General features: G+C 44.5%; 1 pseudogene; it reads right to left on the bottom strand.

Annotated features, from left to right (window-relative positions):
- Nucleotides 1–389: 389 nt before the first annotated feature.
- LOC123943520 lies at nucleotides 390–6,717 on the bottom strand (annotated as a pseudogene).
- Between the last annotated feature and the right edge of the window lie 17,509 nt (nucleotides 6,718–24,226).

The raw sequence follows: 24,226 nt of genomic DNA, 5'->3' as shown, positions 1-24,226 counted from the left end.
ATTTCTGGAAACAGTAGCCATCTCAGTGGCAGCTGACATGGGAGGTCAACCTTCCAGCTGCCTGAGGTGGGATCGAGCCCCCGACCAGCACACTAGCCACAAATGAAAGAAGGAGAACCAGTTCTGCATTTCAATAGTTTCTGAGTTACTGGTTTATTCCTATGGTTAGTATACTTTGCAAGGCCTTGAAAATGTTCTCCTCATGTTCTCTGCTGGAGAGGATCTTGAAAAATCTCTGGTTTGCAGGTAAAATCATACAGAATTGACCTTGGTAGGCACAGCCATGCTGGGAGAAGTATGGAGTTTCCCCCAAATACTAAAAATAGTGCTCCTGTATGGATCATGTGCAGGAAATGAAGTCAGTTTCTTGAAGTAAGATCTGCACTCTCTCACCCAATCTCCCTGAGGAGGGGCGGCCACCCTTAGCAACAGGGCACCCATGTGGGAAGTAGTAGGCAACCCACCCTGGGAGGCAGGTGCCTCCCTGGACAATGGGCTGCCCCAGGGCTGGACTGTCTCCACAGCAGTACATTTAATGTCCTAGATACTAGGAGGAGACAGAGTACAGCATCAGGCCAGTGTGGGTCAGGACACACTGCCCCAAATATGGCACCTTGGCAAACTAAATATAGAAACTGAAAGAATTTTCCATAGAGCAAAAGCAGGAAGGTCCCCCTGATCCCCAGTCATCAGCCCTCCTTCCCTGAAGCAGGTCAGAATACTCCCATTTGGCACTTTCTCTCCCCAGATGGCAGGGAGGACATGCTTATCACCAGAATCAAGGAATTTAGGGCCACAAAGGCTAGAGGAACAAACCTGGTTAAACTAATCTTTATCTTCCCAGTTACTTTTTTACCGCTTACCAGCCCTAGCTCAAACCCCTGTGTGTCTCAGTTCTTCCCACATTGATTGCTTCTTTGCCTAAAACATAGAAGAAATGTCTGCTTCAATTGCCTATGCTGGTCTCTATGTTCTGGTGAGGCTCCCAGCAAAAAAAAAAAAAAAAAAAAAAAAAAAAAAAAAAAAATCAGCTTTTCTCCTGTTCATCTGTCTTTGATGAAAAATCAAAAAAATCAGCTTTCTCCCGTTCATCTGTCTTTGTCAATTTCCAGACCCAGCCAGGGCCCTTAAGAGGAGTTGAAGAAAACTTTCCTCTCTTGCAGCCCAGGGTTTGGGGGGTTGGGGTGGCAGGTGGAGTCAGGGTCTTCCTGACCTTGGTTAAAACTGCCCTCTGCTGGGAAGCAACACAGAGCTGTGCATGGCTGAGGGAGCCAGGGAGAGGCAGGTGGAACATGTAGGAAGATACCTGACCCCCAGCCAGGGGACTTGGCCCCACTGACAGAAGGGAGGAGGTCGGGGGATGGGGTAGCTGGGTGACAGGTATTAAGAATGGAACATATTGTGGTGAGCACAGGGTGTTACAGGCAACTAATGAATCACTGAACACTACATTAAAATCTACTGATGTACTTATATGTTGACTAATGAATTTAAATTTTAAAAATTAACTTAAATCAAAAAATAAAAAAAACCAAGGCAGAAACCATCCATAACTCAGAGGGCTCCATGCTCGTGGAGGCTGAGCTAGCAGCCACGGCCAAGGCCTCTGGTGTCAGGGAACTGAAGGTCTGAGATGTAGCTCAGTACACCCCTACCTGAATCCCCATGGCTGTGGCAAGGTGCAGGGACTGACAGGGAAGTGGCTTCAGGGCCACTACAGGACCACTCCCACCCCCACCAGGCAGTGTGTCTAGAACCAAGAAGAAAACCTTTTCCCTTGATTGTTCTTTTTAAAGATGGTTGCTTGGCGTTGATGCAAAAATCATCCGACATAAAACTGGAGCTGTTCACAGCTGCAAATGACCCAGAAGTTATCAAACTGTAGTGACCACAAAGAGAAGACCTTGTGTCCCCTGGCAGGCCTCCTGTGTGCGGGTGCCGCTGGGGTCTTGGAAATGCCCATGTGGGCAGGGCTGGGCTCCATCGTCTCCCTCGAAGGGACGGAAGTAGGAACCTGCTCTGACAGCTCTGCTCAGGACAGCACCCCCTGATGGAGATGGGGCAGCCCCTCATGAGTCCCAGATGTCCTGGAGATTCTTGGGCATGACCTGAATCTCAGCTTCTTCATGAAGGGTGGGGTGGGTATCTCAGTCACCATAGCTCCTCCAGGTCCTCCAGGGGACAGCCCAGTCACCGCCAGTCCCACAGGTCCTCTGGGGATAGCACCTTGGTGAGCTTGTTGTCCAGCAGGTACCTGTTCAAATGGCTCTCGTCACGCCACACAACCTTCATGCCATTGGCCAGGTTGACCCCCCATCACTGGGTGACAGGCCAAGGTCAATCAGCAAACCTCCACCACCAACTCCCCAAAAAAGGTCCCCATATAGTAAACATCGCCCTGGTCCCTGGGGATGTGGACCTGTGACTGTGACCAGCACTGGTAGCTGAAGTCTTCATGGGACAGCCGGTAGAAACTGGGTTGCAGGGTGCCAAAGAGGGAGGACAGGATCTCCATGCCCAAGGGTCACAAAACTTCATGTCCACATCCACACACGGCAGGTCGTCCACCTCATGGAGGAAGCACTGCTCACAGAAGCAGCTGACCATTGCCATGTGCTGCATGGACACATCTTGCCAGTGCGGGGCACTGGGGACCTTGAGGACTGCCACCCTCCAGCCTTTCCAGGGAGGCACACGGGCCCAGCAGCCCGCTGGTCAGTGATGACCTAGTAGGTGAACCACCACCATGGTGGGCTTCTCTGCCTCTGCAGGAACAGCTCGAGGAATTTCAACTATCTAGAGGGACGAAGGACAAGGCTGGAGGAGGGTCACTGTCAGAGACTGGCAGCAGGACACCAGAGCTGGGGGCCATGGGCATGCACACCTTCTTCAAGGGGGACGGGCCCTGGGCTGCTTTAAGCTACAGCCACTCTCCCAGCCTGTCCCAAACAAGTCTGCTTGTGGGGCTTCCCTACCTTCTGCTCCCAGAGATGGATCAGCATCCCATCATACAAAGGGGAGCCAGAGGCTTCAGAGATGGGAAACCAACCCCACAGTCAGCATGCTGGAGCCAGGAGTGTTCCCCCTGTGCTGAGCTCGCAGGCAAACCCCGCAGGTGCCCTTCCCTGGCTGACCCCTGCAGGTCCTGTCCCCACCTGCCAGGAGTGGAGCCCCTTTGGACACAGCCCTCCTTTCTATGGCCTACAGACTGGCTAGAATCAGCAGGGCTATCCTCCTGCCCCACTTTGCTTTGAGGGGGTTGTCACTTGCCCCCACCGAGCTGTTTCCACCCCCACAGGGTCCTCCCTTGAAGGCTACTGGGCCTCTTTCTGACAAGGTCCATCGGTCAACTGCTGCTATTCCTAGGAGTGGTCACCCTCAAACTCCCCCAGATCAGGAATCAGGTCCAGCCCATGGGCAGGGAAGGGGAATGAGGACCGCTGGAAGAAGAGGGGCCTTGCTTGGGCCCCAGCTGTGAATCCAAGAGTGGAACCTTTGAGGTCCAGGTCTACATCTCCCAGGCTCCAGAAAGTTGGAAGTCTTGTCTCTCTGAGGGGACTACCTGGGGGACAGCAGCTCCCCCATTGTCAGCAAGGGTGGTGAGACCCTCTGAGACTAATTTTTGTTAGGGTTTTATTTTTTTGTTTGATAAAGAGAGAGACCACTAGAGAGGGAACACAGGCTCAGGGAGTGGGAGAGGGAGAATCATGCTCCCCGCTGAGCAGGAAGCCCAACATGGCAGGGTTCCATCCCAGGACCCAGGGATCATGACCAGACTGAAGGCAGGTGTTTAATGACTGAGCCACCCAGGTGCCCTGAGACTGATTTTTTCACACAGGCACTAAGGCTACTTCCCAGTGCCTGCCCCATACCTGGCAGCTTAGTAAATCGCTCACACAGAGAAAGTGGGCACTACATTTAAATAAGGGACATGGCCACACACAGCCCACAGACATGAATCCGATCACTGGGGGACAAGTCCAGGTCCAGCCAACAGGGGGAAAAGCCAGACATGAAGCGGGGAGGGGGTGGGGGAGAAGAATGCTCCTGGCAGAGGGCAGAGAGAATGTAAAGGCCTGGAGTCAGGGCCAAGGCACATGTGGGACGACCACACCCCTTGGAGCCCCATGGAGGTGGCAGGAATACAGTGGAAGAGGAAGGGCTAGAAAGGACAGGCAGCTGGGGAGTGGATCACAGAGAGGCTCCAAAGTTATGTTCTGAAAAGATCACACTGCTGGTTACCGGAGAAGAATGGGCTCTGTACAGCGGAGGACAATCTGGACACCCTACTCCCTAACCCTAATCAAACACTGCACTGGCTTTTGAGGACTGACAGCTCTACTCTGAAATCACAAACAAGTCCATCATGCTGACTTTCACTCCTTGCTCAGTGTTGCACTGAAAGTTCTCCCCCGAATAGTAAGGCAAGAAATAAGGAATCCACATGTGAAAGGTGACAGTAGAACTAGGTCTATTCAGAGACCAGAGATGGCATCATCTTCTATAGAGAGCTTCCTAAAGAATCAACAAAAAATTATCACAGCCAGTTCCCTAATTCCGTAAAGTTATAGGACAAAATATCAATACACAAAAATCTCTCTTATCTGTGTACACTAGCACTGAATCATCCAAAAAGGAATTTAAGAAAATAATTCCATTCCATTTTAGGGAACCTCAACATGGACAAAATACTTAGGAAGAGATGTAATCAAGGTATACGTCTTGTACACCAAAAATTACAAAACATTGCTGAAAGAAAGTAAGGGAAACCTAAATAAATCTGAGGACACCCCATGGTGATGAAAAGATATACTATTGATAAGATGGCAACGGTAACAAAGCAATGTGGAAATTCAATATGCTCCCAAGAAATTTCACAAAGGCCTTTGGGAAGAAATACACAAGCTAATCGTATCAATCATATGGAATTTTAAGAGACCACAAGATAGCCAAAACCACTTTGAAAAAGAAAATCAAAGGTGAAAGGTCACACTTCCAAAGTTCAAATCTTAATACAAAGCAACAGTAAATAAAACATTGTGATACTATCGTAAAGGTATGTATACAACCTGAAACAAATAATACATTATATGTTAATTAATTGATTTTAAATTTTAAAAAATTTAAATAAATAAAATTTTTTTAGAAGTATGCATACAGATCAGTGGGACTTAACTAAGAGTCCAGAAATAAACCTCTTCATCTATGGTCCACGGAATTTTGCAAGGGTGGACCACATTACACCGGAGAGACAGAATGGTCTTTTCAACAAAGGGTGCTAGACAATCAGCTATCCATGTGCAGAGGAATGGAACAGGACCCTTACCTCACAACATATATACACATTAACTCAAAATAAGTTAAAGGCTTAAATGTAAGAGGTAAAATTAAAAACCCTAGAAGAAACAAATGGAGATAAATTTTCATAACCTTGGATTTAGCAATGCCTTTAGATTGGACACCAAAGCATAAGAAGGGAAAGAAAAAAAAAATAGATAAAATAATATCCTTAAAATTAAAAATCTGTCCCGGATGCCTGGGTGGCTCAGTTGGCTAACTGTCTGACTCCTAATTTTGGCTCAGATGATGATCTCAAGTCATGAGATTGAGCCCCACATCAGCCTCCACACTGAGGGCCTACTTAAGATTCTCTTTCCTTCTCCCTCTGCCCTATTCCACTTGCATACTCTCTCTCACTCATTCTTAAAAAAAAAAATGTAAAAAATTTAAAAATATTTGTACATCAGAAGATACTACCCAGGAAGTGAAAAGACAGCCCCCAGAATGGAAGGAAATATTTGTACATTATTTACCTAATATGAGTTCTGTTGCCCAGAATATATAAGAGCTTTTTCAACTCAACAAAAAGACAACCCCATTTTTAAAATGGACAAAGGACTTAGATAGACCTTTCTCCAGAGAAATCATGCAAATGGTGAAAAGCACATGTATAGATGTTAAAGATCATTAGTCTTTATGGAAATAAAACTTAAACCAGTTAGATGTCCTTTTACACAAGGAGAATCACTATGATCAAGAAAACGAAAAACAACAAAAGAATGTTGAGAAACTGAAACCCTTCAAACTTGCTTGTGAAAAATGGTGCAATCTACATATAAAATAGTTTGGCATTGGGGGGGAGACAAGAAGGTGGAGAACTAGGAGGAGGTGCCATTTCAACCTGTACCCAAAAGTGAGCTGATTACCTACCAAAGAACTCCAATCACCCATGAAATTAGCCTGAGATTAGAATTAGACACATCTGGATCTCTATGGGGGCAGAAGACACCAGTGGGCAGGTAAAGCAGAGTGGGGGAGGGAGCCACCAAAAGTGACCCATTGGAAAGTAATACCCCAATACGAGAGTGCCCTGCGACTGGGAACCAGCACTAACTAGGAGTCTGGTTGAAAGCACTCAAAAAGAGCAAAGGATCATGGAGGAAATTGTGGGAATTGGGGCGGTAGGGACAGGGGCTTAAGTCCCCGGACAGAGGACAGCCACCCCTGGTGCTGAGCCAGAGAGAGTGCAGCGAAGAAACAAGGTCTTGGCCCCTGAGCTGCGAGCACACCTGAGAGTGTGTGGGGTGCGGCTCCCCTGAGGGGCTGGAAGCCTCGCCAGCTGGCAGAGCAATAGCCCTTGGCATTATCCACGAGCGCGCTGTTCCGCTCTATCAGAGTCTGAGTCGCACCCCACACCCTACCCTGAGAGAGGCCCATGCAGGTGCCAGCCTGGTGCTCTCAGACCTGGAGAGTCTGAGCACTCCCAGCCCAGGCCAGTGGGAAAATCTCAGTGTGCGATCACTGCTTAGGACCTCTCTGGTGGTTTGGAGCTGTCCAGACAGCTGTCACTGTCATGGTTTTGGGTACAAGCAGGAGTTCCTTTGTCCCCAGGGACCGCGACTGGGAATGTGCTCTGCCAGCAGCCGAGGGGGAACTTAGGTGCTCTGCAGCATCCAGAGGGGAACAGACTGAGGCTTCTCTCTGAGAGGGAGGTCTGGGTGCAGTTTGCTTTCCTCTAAACCTCTAAAAACCATCAAAAGCTGTCAAGGCGAGAGAACAAATGAACAAAAAAACAAACAAAACCTCCAGAGAACAAAAGTCTGAAAAACCGGTTTCCTCAGAGCCTACCACCTTGATGGTGGCAGGAGGACTTAACTCAGGAAACACTGACTAAAAACCCATGCAGCAGGCCCCTCCCCCAGAAAGCCAACTGGAAAAAAAAAAAAAAAAAAAGACAAGAGAACAACTACCACTGCTTCATAGATACAACTTTTATTTTTAATTCGTTCCCACTATTCTGGTTCATTTTTTTTTATAGATAATTTTTTAACCTATTTACCATCACAGTGAGATGTCCAGTACATCAAATTCAATAATAACCTTTTAACCTGAACTTTTTGATACATATACCTGTTTTTCTTTTTCTTTTCTATTTTTTATTTTTTTAATTTTAGTTTAGTTTATTCTTATTCTTATTTTTATTTTTTAATATTCATATAGAGTTAAACTTCAAGTTAACCTCCTTTCCCCAATCAATGCTACCCCTATATGTAAACCAATTTTTAATCCCCCTTTATCTTAGGAAAGTTGAGTCCTTTAACAAAGATATTAAGATACATCCAGGAAGAATCAAAATAACCTTCCTCGCCCACACTGAGAATTTATAACCACTCTCCCATCTTTTCCTTCTGTCAGTGTTTCTGTGTATTTGTGTTTGTCCCAGTAGTATATAAATCTTATAATTGGGGTTCTTTTTGAGGAGGTTCTTTTTATTTGTTTGTTTTGCATATATATATATATATATATATATATATATATAATTTTTTCTCTTGTCATTTACTTTTATCAGTCTTTTTGTTTGTCTGTTTTTGTATATTTCATAAATCTTACCTTGGGGCCCATTTGGGCTGGGCCTTCTCTTTTTATCTTTCTTTTTCCGGCTCTGTCTCTCTCTCTCTCTTTTTTCCTTTTTTCTTTCTTTCTTTTTTCTTTCATTTGGGTGGGGACTCTTGATTGCTCAGAAGCGTTCCAGGGTGCACCTTGACTGCACCATGGTCAATACATCCAGCTACAACCGTTCAGCCATCTCTCACCAAAATGACTGGGAGGAGGAATGCCCAACAGAAGAAAAATTCAGAGGCTGGGCCATCTGCAACAGAGCTAATGGCTATCAACATAGACAATATGTCAGAAAGGGGATTCAGGCTCACAATAATCCAGACAATAGCTAGGTTGGAGAAAGCCATGGATGACAAAATGGAATTGATTAGGGCAGAACTGAAAGCCACCAGGCATGATGTTCGCAATGTTTTCAATGAGTTCCAATTTAATCTAAATTCTCTAAAAGCTAGGATAACTGAGACAGAAGATAGAATTAGTGATCTGGAGGACAAACAGGGATCAGGAGGAAGTCTGGAACAAACAGCTTAAAAGCCATTTACACAGAATTAGGGAAATAAATAACACCATGAAACGTTCCAACGTCAGAATTATTGGAATCCCTGAAGGGGAGGAGAAAGAAAGAAGTCTAGAAGATATAGTGGAACAAATTCTCCATGAAAATTTTCCCAATCTTGTGAATGGAACCAGCATTTATGTACTAGAGGCAGAACGGTCTCCCCCAAGATTATATAATCTCAAAAGTCTTCGAGACACCTGATAGTAAGAATGAGGAATCATAATTGTAGACAGACTCTCTTGAAGGCAGCTAGGACAAAGAAGCTCCTTATGTACAGAGGAAAGCCCATCAGAATAATGTCAGACCTGTCCACAGAAATCTGGCAAACCAGAAAGGGCTGGTAAGATATAATCAGGACACTAAATGAGAAGAACATGCAGCCAAGAATACTTTATCCAGCAAGACTGACATTAAAAATGGATGGAGAGATAAAGAGTTTCCAAGACCGGCAAGGCTTAAAAAAGTATGCGACCTCCAAGCCGACACTGCAGAAAAATATTAAGGGGAGTTCTATAAAAGAGGAAAAATCCTAAAAATATCATTGAACAAAAATATGGAGACAATCTACAGAAAGACTTCAAAGGTAACACGATGTCAATAAAAATTTATCTATCAATAATCACTCTAAATGTGAATGGCCTAAATGCACCCATAAAAATGACACAGGATTGCAGATTGGATAAAAAGACAGGACCCATCCATACGTTGTCTACAAGAGACCCATTTTGAACCTAAATATACACCCAGACTGAAAGTGAAGGGATGGAGAAGCATCTTTTATGCCAATGGGCCTCAAAAGAAGGCCGGGGTAGCGATTCTCATATCAGATAAATTATATTTTAAACTAAAGACTGTAGTCAGAGATACAGGACACTACATAATTCTTAAAGGGACTATCCGCCAAGATGATCTAACAATTGTAAATATCTATTCCCCCAATGTGGGAGCAGCCAATTACATAAGGAAACTATTAATCAAGATAAAGAGTCATATTGATATGAATACATTAATAGTAGGGGATCTTAACATGCCTCTCTCAGTAATAGACAGATCACTGAAGCAGAAAATCAATAAAGAAACAAGAGCATTGAATGAAACATTGGGCCAGATGGACCTCATAGATATATACAGAACAATCCACCCTAACACAACAGAATAGCCATTCTTCTCGAGTGCACATGGAACCTTCTCCAGAATAGACCACATACTGGGTCACAAATCAGAACTCAACCAATACCAAAAGACTGACATTATTCCCTGCATATTCTCAGATCACAATGCTTTAAAACTGGAGCTCAGTCACAGGGGAAAGTTCAGAAGGAACTCAAACTCCTGGAAGCTAAAGACCACCTTGCTTAAGAATGCTTGGATCAGCCAGGAGATCAAAGAAGCACTTAAACAATTCATGGAAACCAATGAGAATGAAGACACTTGGGTCCAAAACCTATGGGATACAGCAAAGACAGTTCTTTTTTTAAAATATTTTATTTATTTATTTGACAGAGAGAGATTTCAAGTAGTCAGAGAGGCAGGCAGAGAGAGAGGGGGAAGCAGGCTCCCCACTGAGCAGAGAGCCCAATGCAGGCCTCTATCCCAGGACCCTGAGATCATGACCTGAGCCAAAGGCAGAGGCTTAACCCACTGAGCCACCCAGGCGCCCAGCAAAGGCAGTTCTAAGGGTGAAATATATAGCCATCTAAGCCTCCCTCACAAAAATTGAAAAATCCAGAATACACCAGCTGTCTCTACACCTTAAAGAACAGGAGAATCAACAACAAATTAAACCAACTCCACACACAAGAAGGGAAATAAAGATTAGAGCAGAGATCAATGAAGTAGAAACTAGAAATACAATAGAACATATCAATGAAACTAGAAGCGGTTTTTTGAAAGAATCAATAAGATCAATAAACCATTAGCCACCTAATCCAAAAGAAAAGAGATAAAGCCCAAATTAATAAAATTATGAATGAAAAGGGAGAGATCAAGAAAATAGACTAACACCAAGGAAATAGAAAAAATCATCAGAGTTATTATCAACAGTTATATGCCAATAGGTTAAGCAATGTAGATGAAATGGATGCATTCGTGGAAAACTACAAACTCCCAAAATTGAACCAGGAAGAAATTGACAACCTGAATAGACTGATATCTAGTAATGAGATTGAAGCAGTGATCAAAACCTCCCAAAAAACAAGAGCCCAGGACCTGATGGATTCCCTGGGGAATACTACCAAACTTTCAAAGAAGACATAACACCTATTCTCCTGAACCTGTTCCAAAAAATTGAAGCAGAATGAAAACTTCCAGACTCTTTTTATGAAGCCAGCATTACCCTGATCCCCAAACCAGGCAAAGACCACACCAAAAAGGAGAATTTCAGATCAATATCACTGATGAATATGGATGCTAAGATTCTCAACAAGATCTTAGCAAATAGGAACCAGCAGCACATTAAAAAGATTATCCACCATGACCAGGTGGTATTCATCCCTGGGTTACAAGGATGGTTCAACATTCGAAAATCAATCAATGTGATAGAACAAATCAATAAGAGAAGAGAGAAGAACCACATGGTCCTCTCAGTTGATGCAGAAAAAGCATTTGACAAAATCCAGCATCCATTCCTGATTAAAACGCTTCAAAGTATAGGAATAGAGGGAACATTCCTGAACTTCATAAAATCTATCTATGAAAGACCCACAGCAAATATCATCCTCAATGGGAAAAAGCTCACAGCCTTCCCGTTGAGATCAGGAACATGACAAGGAAGACCACTCTCACCACTCTTGTTCAACATAGTATTTGAAGTCCTAGCAACAGCAATCAGACAACAAAGAGAAATAAAAGGTATCCAAATTGGCAATGAAGAAGTCAAACTCTCTCTCTTTGCAGATGACATGATTCTTTATATGGAAAACCCCAAGGACTCCACCCCCAAACTACTAGAACTCATACAGCAATTCAGTATCGTGGCAGGATACAAAGTCAATGTACAGAAATCAGTGGCTTTCTTATACACTAACAATGAAAATACAGAAAGGGAAATTAGAGAAGAGATTCCATTTACTATAGCACCAAGAACCATAAGATACCTGGGAATAAACCTAACCAAAGAGGTAAAGGATCTGTACTCAAGGAACTACAGAACACTCATGAATGAAATTGAAGAAGACACAGAAAGATGGAAGAACATTCCATGCTCTTGGATCAGAAGAATAAACATTGTTAAAATGTCTATACTGCCTAGAACAATCTATACTTTTAATGCCATTCTGATCAAGATTCCACCCATATTTTTCACAGAGCTGGAGCAAATAATCCTAAAATTTGTATGGAATTAGAAGAGACCCTGAATTGCTAAGGAAATGTTGAAAAACAAAAACAAAATGGGGGGCATCATGTTACCTGATTTCAAGCTTTACTACAAAGCTGTGATCACCAAGACAGCATGGTACTGGCATAAAAACAGACACATAGACCAGTGGAACAGAGTAGAGAGCCCAGATATGGACCCTCGACTCTATGGTCAAATAATCTTCGACAAAGCAGGAAAAAATATTCAATGGAAAAAAGACAGTCTCTTCAATAAATGGTGCTGGGAAAATTGGACAGCTACATCTAGAAGAACGAAGCTCTACCATTCTCTTACACTGTACACAAAGATAAACTTGAAATGGATAAAAGACCTCAACGTGAGACAGGAATCCATCAGAATCCTAGAGGAGAACATAGGCAGTAACCTCTTCGATATCAGCCACAGCAACTTCTTTCAAGATATGTCTCCAAAGGCCAAGGAAACAAAAGTGAAAATGAACTTTTGGGACTTCATCAAGATCAAAAGCTTCTGCACAGCAAAGGAAACAGTCAACAAAACCAAGAGGCAACCCACGGAATGGAAGAAGATATTTGCAAATGACAGTGCAGACAAAAGGTTGATATCCAGGATCTATAAAGAACTTCTCAAACTCAATACACACAAAACAGATAATCATGTCAAATAATGCGCAAAAGACATGAACAGACACTTCTCCAATGAAGACATAAATGGCTATCAGACACATGAAAAAATGCTCATCATCACTAGCCATCAGGGAGATTCAAATTAAAACCTCATTGAGATACCACCTGACACCAGTTAGAAAGGCCAAAATTAGTAAGACAGGAAACAATCTGTGTTGGAGAGGATGTGGAGAAAGGGGAACCCTCTTACACTGTTAGTGGGAATGCAAGTTGGTGCAGCCACTTTGGAGAACAGTGTGGAGATTCCTCAAGAAATTAAAAATAGAGCTACACTATGACCCTGCAATTGCACTACTGGGTATTTACCCCAAAGACATAGATGTAGTGAAAAGAAGGGCCATCTGTACCCCAATGTTTATAGCTGCAATGGCCATGGTCGCCAAACTGTGGAAAGAACCAAGATGACTTCAACGGATGAATGGATAAGGAAGATGTGGTCCATATACACGATGGAGTATTATGCCTCCATCAGAAAGGATGAATACCCAACTTTTGTAGCAACATGGACAGGACTGGAAGAGATTATGCTGAGTGAAAAAAATCAAGCAGAGAGTCAAGTATCATATGGCTTCACTTATTTGTGGAGTATAACAAATAACATGGAGGACATGGGGAGATGGGGAGGAGAGGGAGTTGAGGGAAACTGGAAGGGGACATGAACCATGAGAGGCTATGGACTCTGAAAAACAATCTGAGGGTTTTGAAGGGGCGGGAGGTGGGAGGTTGGGGAAGCCAGGTGGTGGGTATTATGGAGGGCACACATTGCATGGAGCACTGGGTGTGGTGCATACACAATGAATTCTGTTACGCTGAAAAGAAATAAATTAAAAAAAAAACAGTTTGACATTTATTCAAATAGATCCAAGCAGAATTACCACAGGGTTCAACAACTCTACTCCTAGATATATACCCCCAAAATTGAAAACACTGGCTCAAGCAAACAAAAATGTACAGGAATATTCATAGCAGCCATGTTCACAAGAGGCAAAAAACAGAGATGTCCATCCATGGGGGAAAGGATGTTCTTTTGCAAATGACATATGCAAATGTCCATCCTTGGGTAAAAGGATAAACAAAATGAGGTAGATCCATAAATGGCTATCTTGTTCTGCCCTAGGAAGGAATGAAGGAAAATGGTTAATTTGTGGGGAAAAAATATAGTGGTTCCTTAAAATATTAAACACAGAATTCCACTGCAGTCTATATGCCCCAAAAATTAAAAGTAGAAGGACCCATATTCAAAGCAGCATTTCTCACAACAGCCAAAATGTGGAAGCCACCCAAGTGTCCACGGAAGATGAATGGATAAACAAAATGTGGTTTATTCACCATGGAACATGATTCAGCCTTAAAAATGAAGGGAGTTCTGACACAGGCTACAACACGGGTTGAAGTTGGAAGTCATTACACTGCGTGAAATCAGCCAGTCATGGAAGGACAGGTACTGTATGATCCCACTTGGATGAGGTGTCTGGGACACAAAACTGGATGTGGCCACAGGGTGTTGAGGGGAAAGGACAATGGGGAGTTGGTGTTTCATGCATACAGGCTCCCTCAGGGAGAATGAGAAAATTCTGGTGAATGATGTACAACCATGGGAACTCAGCTAAGGCCAGAGAATTGTATACCTGAAATGTTTTAAGGGGTCAATGTTCTTATGTTCAGTCACTTGAAAAAGTGAATGAAGGACTGATGCATGTCACCACGCAGATGGACACTGAAAACAGCCCCAGTGACATAAGCCACAGAGAAATACCACTCAGATGGGAGGTGTCTGTGCTCCTGAAGTCCATCAAGGTTACCCAAATAAGGGAAAGTCCTGGAAGGAGTTCCAGAAGAAAACTGGATCTGAATGGAGAAAACATTTCAGCCCCTCAGGCAGGTGGTGACAGCTGAAGCGGGTCTGTGGTCTGGGTTCAAATGTGGGAACCATCATGATTTCCTCACTTGGGGTTATGTGGTGGTTCTGCGGGACACTTTCCCTGTTTGGAGTAAAATGCACCAAAGTAGCCTGTGTGAAGTGGCAAACATGGTAAAGAAATGACAGCTGGGGAGTCTGAGTGTGGAGATAAAGCGTGTTTGTGCTGCTGTGACAAGTTACTGCAGATTTGAAATCACCACAGAGTAAATGACTCTTCCAAACACCCACATTAGCACCACGTCACAGAAGCAGAGAGGACATCAGACTTCGGGTTGGAGGCCAAGCCCTCCCAGATCCAGTTCACCCACGGTGGAGAGGCCAGTCGCCCTTGGAGGAAGCCACATGTTAGCAAGAGAATTGTAGGAGTATTAAATTGGGTGCCCCCATGTCTTGGGTGCAGTAGAAGCAGTGGGATTCGGAATTCCGATTCTCCACAATGCTCCACCACAACCTGGTTAGAACTGTGACAAAGCATGAAGGGAAGTCTCAGTTAAGTGGACTGGGGATACCAAAAGGGGAGGCAGGAAGAGGGCACCTGGCACTCAGTGCCCATTACAGACCCCGCATTACAATCCCTCACGGGAGAGACTCATCCGTTCCAGGCCCTGCAGGGGAAGCTGGAGGGTTCATCTCCTACAAGAAATCCACCAACCCCACAGCTTGGCCGGTGAGAATCCTCCAACCCCCTGAACCCCTGCCTTTCTCTAGTGGACTTTCTTTCCAAACAACCCTCCCAACTTCTTCCTCCTTCTCCATGAAATAATGTTCCTCTCCTTTGTTTCTTGCACTTCCCTGTGATGTGCCCGTAGCATGCTCAGCCCAGATTGCTGTTCTCTTCTCTTCCCAAATAAACCCATCTGGCTGGTCAAATAACTGGCAGCTTGAGTTTAAGGCAAACAGAACTAATAAATTCAAGAAACTTGCAAGGAACAAAATCAATATAAACAAATCAATTGCATTTCTACTGGCTCCAAAGGAACCATCAGAAAGAGACTACGGAGAACAATCTCATTTACTACTTCATCCAAAAGAACAAGATACCTAGGAGTCCCCTGAACCAAGGGGGTGACAGATCTGTCCTCTGACAGCTGTGGGACATGGATGACAGACAGGAAGGGAGACACACGGAGATGGGAAGACACTCTGTGCTCAGGGAAGAGCCAACACTGGGAAAATATCTTCTCTCCCCAAAGCCATCTACATAGTCTGCGCTGTCGCTCCCAAACTTCCAGACTCCAGACCAACCCTGATGTGGGTATGGACACAGTAAGAACCCTGCAGGGCTGAGGTGGCGGGAGTACGAGCACTGAGGTGGGCGGCCACTCCCTGACTTCAGACTGTCGCAGAAGCCCCAGGAACCGAATCTGCATGTGCACAAACACAGATGCGGGACCCAGGGCACGCATCCGAGCCCAGAAAGGGGGGACCCCACAGCCCTGCAAACAGCACCATGGGAGGCCACATCACCACACACAAAACTGCGGAAGCCCCAGTGTCTACACAGCACGCTCTTCCTCCATGGGGTCCTGAGACCACGCACAGCCTTGTCTGTCCCCACTCAGGCGGCTTCTCCTCACCTTCTCCTCCAGCGGCCAGTCCTGGGGGGATGAGACTGCTGTCAGTGCGGACATGGCCCAACGTCCTCCACAGTGGGTCCTGTCAGTGTGGATGTGGACCCATATCCTCCCCAGCTTGTCCTATCAGAATGCGAGTGGCCCCACCTCCTCCAGAAGTCTCCACAGCGGGTCCTGAGGAGGCTGGACTCCTTTCCCAGCTGCAGCTGCGCAGGCCAGGCTCAGGGCGGGAGCTGGGGTCCTGCGCCCTCTGCAGGCGGTGGAGGGCCGTGCAGGACTAGGGAGCTCACCCTTCAATGGAAGCACCTGCTCCTTCCCGGTCCAGCTAGCTGGAGCCATTTCATTCTGGAAATTCAAGCTGCATGGAGCCCAATATCCCCAAAGTTCTCCAAAAATTTCTAAGGAACAATGAATTGGAAACAATATGGGATGACAACAGTCCCTGACCCAAACGGTGGCACCAAACATGATCCTGACCCTGATGCAGACTCATACTCTGACCTGAACTTGTTTTCAATCCTGGCCCTGACCCCAATCCAAGACCCTAACCCTAGCCCCCTACCCAAACAGTGTTCACAAGAATCAAGAAGTAGAAACTGCAAATATCCATCAGTGGCGAATGCGTGCACAAAGTGTGGTGAAGGGTTTAAATTTGGGTTCAGGTTCAGGTCTCAGCCAGGGTTCTAGATCAGGCTTTGGGGATAGCATCAGGGTGAGGATTTAGAGTGAGGGGCAAGGGAACAGTTATAGTTTAGAGCTTTAGTTTTATGATTTAGGGTTTAAGACTGAGGGATTCTGGATTAAAGTTCAAGGTCAAATTTGGGGTTTGGGTTCATGCTGGAATTTGGGTTGAGGGTTCATGGCTCCGAGTTCTGGTTTTGGGTTTGTGTTCATGGTTCAGGGCTTGGATCTATGGCTCAGGTTCAGATTTTAGGCTTCGGGTTCAATTTCAGGTTTGGGATTCAGGGTTCCAGTTTGGGATTTAAGGTCAGGTTAGGTTTCACCGTTAAAGTTAGGGGTTAAATTTTGGTTTAGAGATGACACAATTTCTTCAGTTGTCATCATGGACAAAAAATGTCGATCTGAACTTTCTAAATCTGAAGTGCATTTCATCTGGGTGTCAAGAGCTCGTTTAGAATTTGAGATCTCAGTAACTACCTACCAACAGCATTCTGATCCCAGGGTCTCCCAGTCACTGAGAATTCACTTTTTTCTTGGCTCAAACAGACCCCTGGCAGGGAAGAGCAAGTGGCTGCCAAAGTTGGGATATGGTTTCACAATGGCCGAGGTGTGAATCCAAATACTGTGGAACTGTTCATGAAAAATGAAACAGGTGACAAGTTGTTAGTCGACTTCTGATTCTTCCACAATAACAAAGACTAAGTCTCCATTAGAATCTGATAACGTTCCCTAGGAAAGTCTATGGTACTCACTACCAGTACTGAAAGAGGCCCCCCCTCCCCTGCTTTAAACTGAGAATCGCAGCAGGATACATCCTACTTTGTGTCAAAAACAAAATTTTATTATTTGGCTGTTCCAGTGTACAATTTGTGGAAGCACTGACAACATTTTCCTATCTCAAATCCTCACCAACACATGAGTAAAATGCAGGCAATGTTGTAATGCACTGCTCATTGGAACACCAAGTACCAGGAGGGCTATCAGAAGCAATAAAAAGATACTGAATATGAAACTCTGAAAAAGCACCCTTGATGGGCACTTAATGAGGATCCCTAACCATAAGATCTAACATCTCATCCTACGGAATTCACCCTTATAAGTCATCAATAACAATAATCTGCTGACCACTGTAACCACCTCACCATTGACCTCTAGGCTTGTAATACACACTCCAGCCGCTTGAGACACACTTCTCAGCAGCAGAACAGGACTTGCCCACTCCCAGGGGACCAACTCTTACAGTGCAGCCAAAAAAATCCCACTCCTTGGAAATCCCAGCCATTAGGACACAGTCACAGAAACCACACCCAGAACTCAATAAAGGACAGACATTTCAGAAAGTGGATGTTGCAAATCACGACCACTCCCACGAAGTAACTCTACAGTGGACTCCAGGTCTGTCCTCTGCCTAGGATTATACAGGGTACTGCATTCTTCCAGTACTCCATCCTCAGAACAAAACCGTGACTGTCCTCGTCAGTCCTGTGTGCAGGCTCACAGTGAGCCCTGCGAAAGCCACATACCTTCTTAAGAGCATTCAGCATCTCATGCCTATCCTAGCAGATGGAGGGTGCTGCCCTCCCTGACTTCCATACCAACTAGAGAATACTTGGAACAAGTCTTGCCACTCTCCATGCAAAAGGCATATTCTTCCTCTGCAAAATGATAGATGCTGAAACACCAGGATTCCCCTCACCTTCTTGAACCTAGATAAGCTGGAGCTACAGCTTGGCCAGAGCTGTTATCCCAACCCCCTACACACACACACACACACACACACACACACACACACACACACACACTTCCATTGTGCACTCCGGATGAGTTTCCATCCACCCTGTTCATTCCCAGCCACTGTCGCTGCAGAGTAGGACAGCAGTACTGAGGAGCAGGCACTGAGGTGCTAGGAGCTAAGCCACCACTTTCAACCACATACTGTCAGAAACTAATATTTGTTATATTAACAGATGCATCATAAAAGATCTTGCCACCATGGTCATTAGAAAAGTCATTACAACAGAGGTCCTAACAACCTGTGCAATCTCCACATCTCCACTTCCCGGCTCCAGGGATTGGCTCATAAATGGGCATGTGACCTGTTCCCAGCCAATAAGGAGGGAGGAACTTTAAGTCTCAGCTTGTAGCCAAGCATAGCGTGTACCCCCCAGCCCAGGGGCTTTTCCATTGCGACTTCTAGAGTGACTTAGGACCAGCCCATGCCAGTGCCACAGAGGGCGCAGGAAGCCAGGTGCTCCATAACATTGCTGAGGGCTGAATCACTCTCGTCCTGAAGCCCACACATGCCAGATCCTCCGCTAACTCAGGAGAACACTAAGTGTGCTCCTGGTCTTGGCCTGAAAACCTGCGTGGTATAGAACCCACAAGATATACCCGCCAGGCAATGGGAATTGACTCAGTAAACAATACCTACATGGGATTCAACCACAGATGAATGTGTTATGGGAAGCTCGAGGCTGACAGAGAAATGGGGTAGAGGAGGGAACTTCTGAGGCCTTCGTTGTTGGCCAATCTCACTATCACCTTTTTTTCCTTTCGCGGACAGGGGCCAGGGTCAGGCAGGATAGAGACCAGTGTCTTCCCCCTCTTCCCCATCATCCATTGTGTGGCAGATCTGGGGTGGGGGAAACTACCATCCATGGGCCAAATGGACCCCCCATCCTGGATTCTCGCAATCCAGTGTGTCTGGAACTTTAGTTATGGATGTTCTGTGGCTGCTCTCAAGCCACAGAGCAGGAGTGGAGTCATTGCTGGAGACACCCAATGGACTGCAACACCTCACAGAAGATCTTTACAGAAGACTTTCCAGAAAAGTCTGTGCTGATCCCCAGTCCCAAAGATCCTAGGATCATGTCCCTTCTTTGAGTAGAACAAAATGCCTTCTGGATCAAATCTAATTTCTTCACCCTCTAGAGGCAAGGACTTCCATCCTTATAGCCAGAACTCCATCTCCATCCTCCTCTATGGACACCTTGAATGGCATGTCTACAGGTCTGCAGCCCAACGGGAATTCACTGTTGTTTCCATGGTAGTGATGCTCAGAAATGGAGATGTACGTGTGAATGTATGAGGGTGAGCGTGTGTTTCCTCTTTGGTAGCCACAGTGTGCAAGGAGAATACAATAGAGCAGCGTGCTTTCTGTCCCACAGGAGCGGCCACGCCATGTGTTTGCAGAGTGATCTCAGAAGGAAACCGCCTTCATAGGACAAACTTAAACTAGAGGTACTCCCAAGTCCCTTGCCTTGGACACTAGTTTCCACCAAGGCTGAGGGCACACAGAGGAACATGACTTCCCCTGCCAATCAGGGATTTCAGGGAATCCTGCTATTCCAGGACAAAAGATCCCAAAACCATTCATCCAACTGTCATCCAGCCTGGCATCTGTGAGAGAGAACTATTCTAAGCAAAAAGGACAGGCCGAGAGACAGCAAACGACAGCTTTGTCTGACAAGTGCCACGACAGAGGATACTCAGGAGGACTGAGGGTGTACAGGGTTGGCCAGATGTGGGGGTAGGGAGACAGGGAATGCTCCAGGAGGATGTCACAGCTGTGCCCTTGGGTGGATAAACGTGTCCGTGTGGCTGGGCATTGGCCAGACTGGAAAGGACAGCGTGGGCGAGGGGCAGTGTCCCTAAACTGTCTTTATTCCTCAAGCTATTAAATAATTAGCAATAAATAAGGTAATAAAGTAATAGATAGTTCATCCCCCAAAAAGAGTGAATCTCTAGTTTTCAAATATATGTTCTGGAGGGCACCTGGGGGGCTCAGATGGTTCAGGGTCTGTCTTGGAATCAAGACCCACATAGAGCCCCAATCCAGGCTCCCTGCTCAGCAAGGGGCAGGGAATCTGCCTTTCCCTCTCCTTTTGCCCCTCCCCCTCCCCCAGCTCATGCTCTCTCTATATATATCTCTCTCTCTCTCAAATGAAGAAATAAAATCTTTTTTAAAGAAAGAATATATGCTATGGAAAAATTAGAGGAGACTCCTCTTGTAAGCTCTACCTTCTAAGTTTATTTGGCTACCCCTTTAAAGTGATACAGAAAATTCTGTGGACTCATAAGCCATTGTAGTTATTTGTGCATTTTTAAGAAGCTTTAGTAAGTGATGGGGCAGGGGAAAACAACAGTGAATAAGGTAGATAACTTTCCAGCTCTCAGAACTTGCAATCTTGGAGAATATAGAAAATACATATATAAAAAAAAGAAAATACGTATATAATTACCTCATACAGTTTATAGCAGCAAGAATGGGAGCTGGGCTAAGCTGAGCAGGGGAATGGTAACAGAAAGGGAGGCTTCCACAAAGTCATTTATGGATGGTAACAGGGAGCAGGACACCGAATGGACAAGTCTCTTGGGTAAAAATCATGATGTGTAAGGCAGCCAAGAGGCAACTAAAGAATTTAAAGATTTGAAGCAAGTTTCAGAGTATTCTCTTTGTTGTTGCCTTTGTTAGTTTTTTGTCACGGATAGTAAGAGCTGAAATAGGTCAGAGATGTGATTTTATTGATAGGATCCTTCTCCAAAGTGCTCTGTAATTTTCAAATGTTTGTCAAATAAATCCTGTCCTTTGACCCCTTGAACAGTGCCGAAGTAAGTGGTGCTGTTCCAATTACACTCTTTTGCTGTTGAGGAAATTGAGGCTGATATGGTGTCTCACAGTTATTAAGGAATGGAAATTAACATCTTTATCTCTTGGCTCTTAGATCACAGTGCCCTGTTGCCTTCTTTCCACTTCTCTTCTAGAGAAAGACAAGCAATGGCTTTCTCTTTGTCAATGAAGTACATAGAATCCATTACAATTTAATGGAAATTTTAAAAACAGAGGAAATATAGTGATGTCTCTCTCAAGGAACTATTTTATATTCTGCTTAGTGTGGTTTAAGCATGGCAAGTGATGTTACTTTATGGCATTTTAACAGTAAGGGAAAGCAGATTTGTGGTAAGTCCATGAATTGGCAAAAATCTTCAGTTTCTGAGGAGAACCTATAATTTGTATTTTTCTTCTAATTCTAGGATGAAATAATTATAGCATGTTGTATACAATTAAGGTTGAGGAATAATATTTTTAATTTTAATTTTATTTTTATTTATTTAAAAGATCTTATTTATTTATTTCACAAACAGAGATCATATGTAGGCAGAGCAGCAGGCAGAGAGAGAGAGAGAGGAGGAAGCAGACTCCCTGATGAGCAGAGAGCCCAATGCGGGGCTCAGTCCAGGACCCTGGGACCATGACCTGAGCCGAAGGCAGAGGCTTTAACCCACTGAGCCACCCAGGTGCCCCAGGAGACATAGCGTCTGTGACACAAAGTCATTTTAGGCTCCCAGCTACTTTCTGTAATCTATACTCTACTTGCCCAAGCACATGTGTTGCAGAACTACTAGAAAGTGTCAAAATCACAACACCAGCACAACCACCACCACCGCCAATGAAAAAACAAAGACAAAAATCTTGTTATTAAGGACTTTAAGGGAGAAAAGGGGACTGCAAAAAATGAACGGTCTATCAGACAAGGAAAGAGACTAGCCATATCAGAGACACTGAATGAGTAGAAAAGCCCCAGTGCTGGGTCATAAGTAAGCGAGGCCCTGCATTCCCTACCTGAGATAAGGAGCCGCCAAACCCCATCTACTTTATTATTTACTTTTTATTTTGCTTATTTTTTTGGTGTCAACCTGTCATCTAAGTTCCAGTTCATGAACATACAGTGTAATATTATAGTTACAGTGTAATATTTTACAGGTGTAAAATTTATTTATTCATCATTTACACACACCCAGTGCTCATCACAGCCAGTGCTCCATTTAGTTTATATGGTCTCTCGGAACATGCTCACAGCCCCCTTTCCTTCATCCTACCTCTGCTTCATTATAATGTTAAAATCTCCACTCAATGGGCAAATGGGTGGCTCAGTGGGTTAAGCCTCTGCCTTCGGCTCAGGTCATGATCCCAGGTCATGTGGGGATCGAGCCCCACATCAGGCTCTCTGCTCAGGGGGGAGCCTGCTTCCCCCCACCTCTGCCTGCCTCTATGCCTACTTGTGATCTCTGTCTGTCAAATAAATAAATAAAATCTTAAAATAAAATGAAATCTCCACTCAAGGAGCAATGGAAACCTCATGAACAGCACATACAACACATGTACAGGCACGTTGCCTAAGCACTCACGCATAACATGACACCCACCTGAACATGCAATGACAACACTCCCTTTGTGAACATTCATCTTAACCCTAAATAAAAGACACCCACTCCCCCCAACTGGGGAGTCACAGCTCTGTAACTTCTTCCCCAATATCTTCTTTGCTGCAGAAAACATCCTTTGTTTGACAACTCTACTGGTATAGTCACTCTCTGTAACTCACCAAGAAGAACCACGTTAGTTCTGTTACAGTATTAGTCTTAGGAGACAATTTTTTTTAAAATATCTTATTTATTTATTTGACAGACAGAAATCACAAGCAGGCAGAGAGGCAGACAGAGAGAGAGGAGGAAACAGGCTCCCTGCTGAGCAGAGAGCCCGATGAGGGGCTCGATCCCAGGACTCTGGGATCATGACCTGAGCTGAAGGCAGAGGCTTTAACCCACTGAGCCACCCAGGCGCCCCTAGGAGACAATTTTTAATACATAAGCCAATCAAACAAGTGTCTGCAAGGACTTGGAGAAAATGTTTTGGCCTCAGACGGCAAAATCCTCTGATTTAAATGGAAACAAAATCTTATGGAAGATCACATTGACTAAAACCACTCGAAAATTGGTTTGTTTTTGTTTTGGTTTTGGTTTTGTGCTTAGGTTTGAGAGTGCAGAAGGAAATCAAGTCTCAAGTCTTACTGAAGGATGGGAAGCACTACAGGACAAAATGAACATTTAGCTTCCTTTCTGGACTGAGCGAGTGTAACCATTTTTCTGAAACTTTGGCTTGGCCAGAGTAGTGACGTTGAGAGAAGAAAATGTCAGTGAGCTGTGGTATGCAGTCTGCTGACACGCCAGTTGAGATGACTGCTCTGTCCTAAGCCAGCAGGGTATTTCTGTCACAGTTCCTGTTAAGACTTTCTATTCCTTTTCATAGGAAAGCAGTGAATATTTTGCTACGCTTTTCCATTCTTTCATGTGTGAGCAAGCCGCAGTGTTTAACAAGCAACATGAGCAAGAATTTATTTCATTTCAATCGAAAATAAATCCCTTTGCATTTAACTCAATTTTGCCTGAGAATTAAGTATTTTGGGCAGCAAAAACTAGGCACGGGTCTCACATGAAAGAAATTTCAATTCTTCACTTGCAGCATAAAAATACTTTTTATACATACATGAGCTTGTAAAAGGAGTTCAAGGAAATAAAGCCTTTATATAGTAATTCTGTAATTACTGTACCTAACAATTCACTTCTGTGATGCCACTCCATAAGGAATGTTTTTTTCCAAAGTCATATAAATCTGTGTCTTAGACTAATTTGCTTTCACATTCTTTTGGATTATGGCTGAGTTAAAATTTAGAACACTGTCAAGAACATTAATGAAAATCAACTTTGATTTTACTTCAGTAATTTAAC

Source organism: Meles meles, chromosome 6 (assembly GCF_922984935.1).
Source record: "Meles meles chromosome 6, mMelMel3.1 paternal haplotype, whole genome shotgun sequence".
NCBI classification, from domain to species: Eukaryota; Metazoa; Chordata; class Mammalia; order Carnivora; family Mustelidae; genus Meles; species Meles meles.
This window is presented reverse-complemented; position numbering and strand designations above follow the sequence as displayed.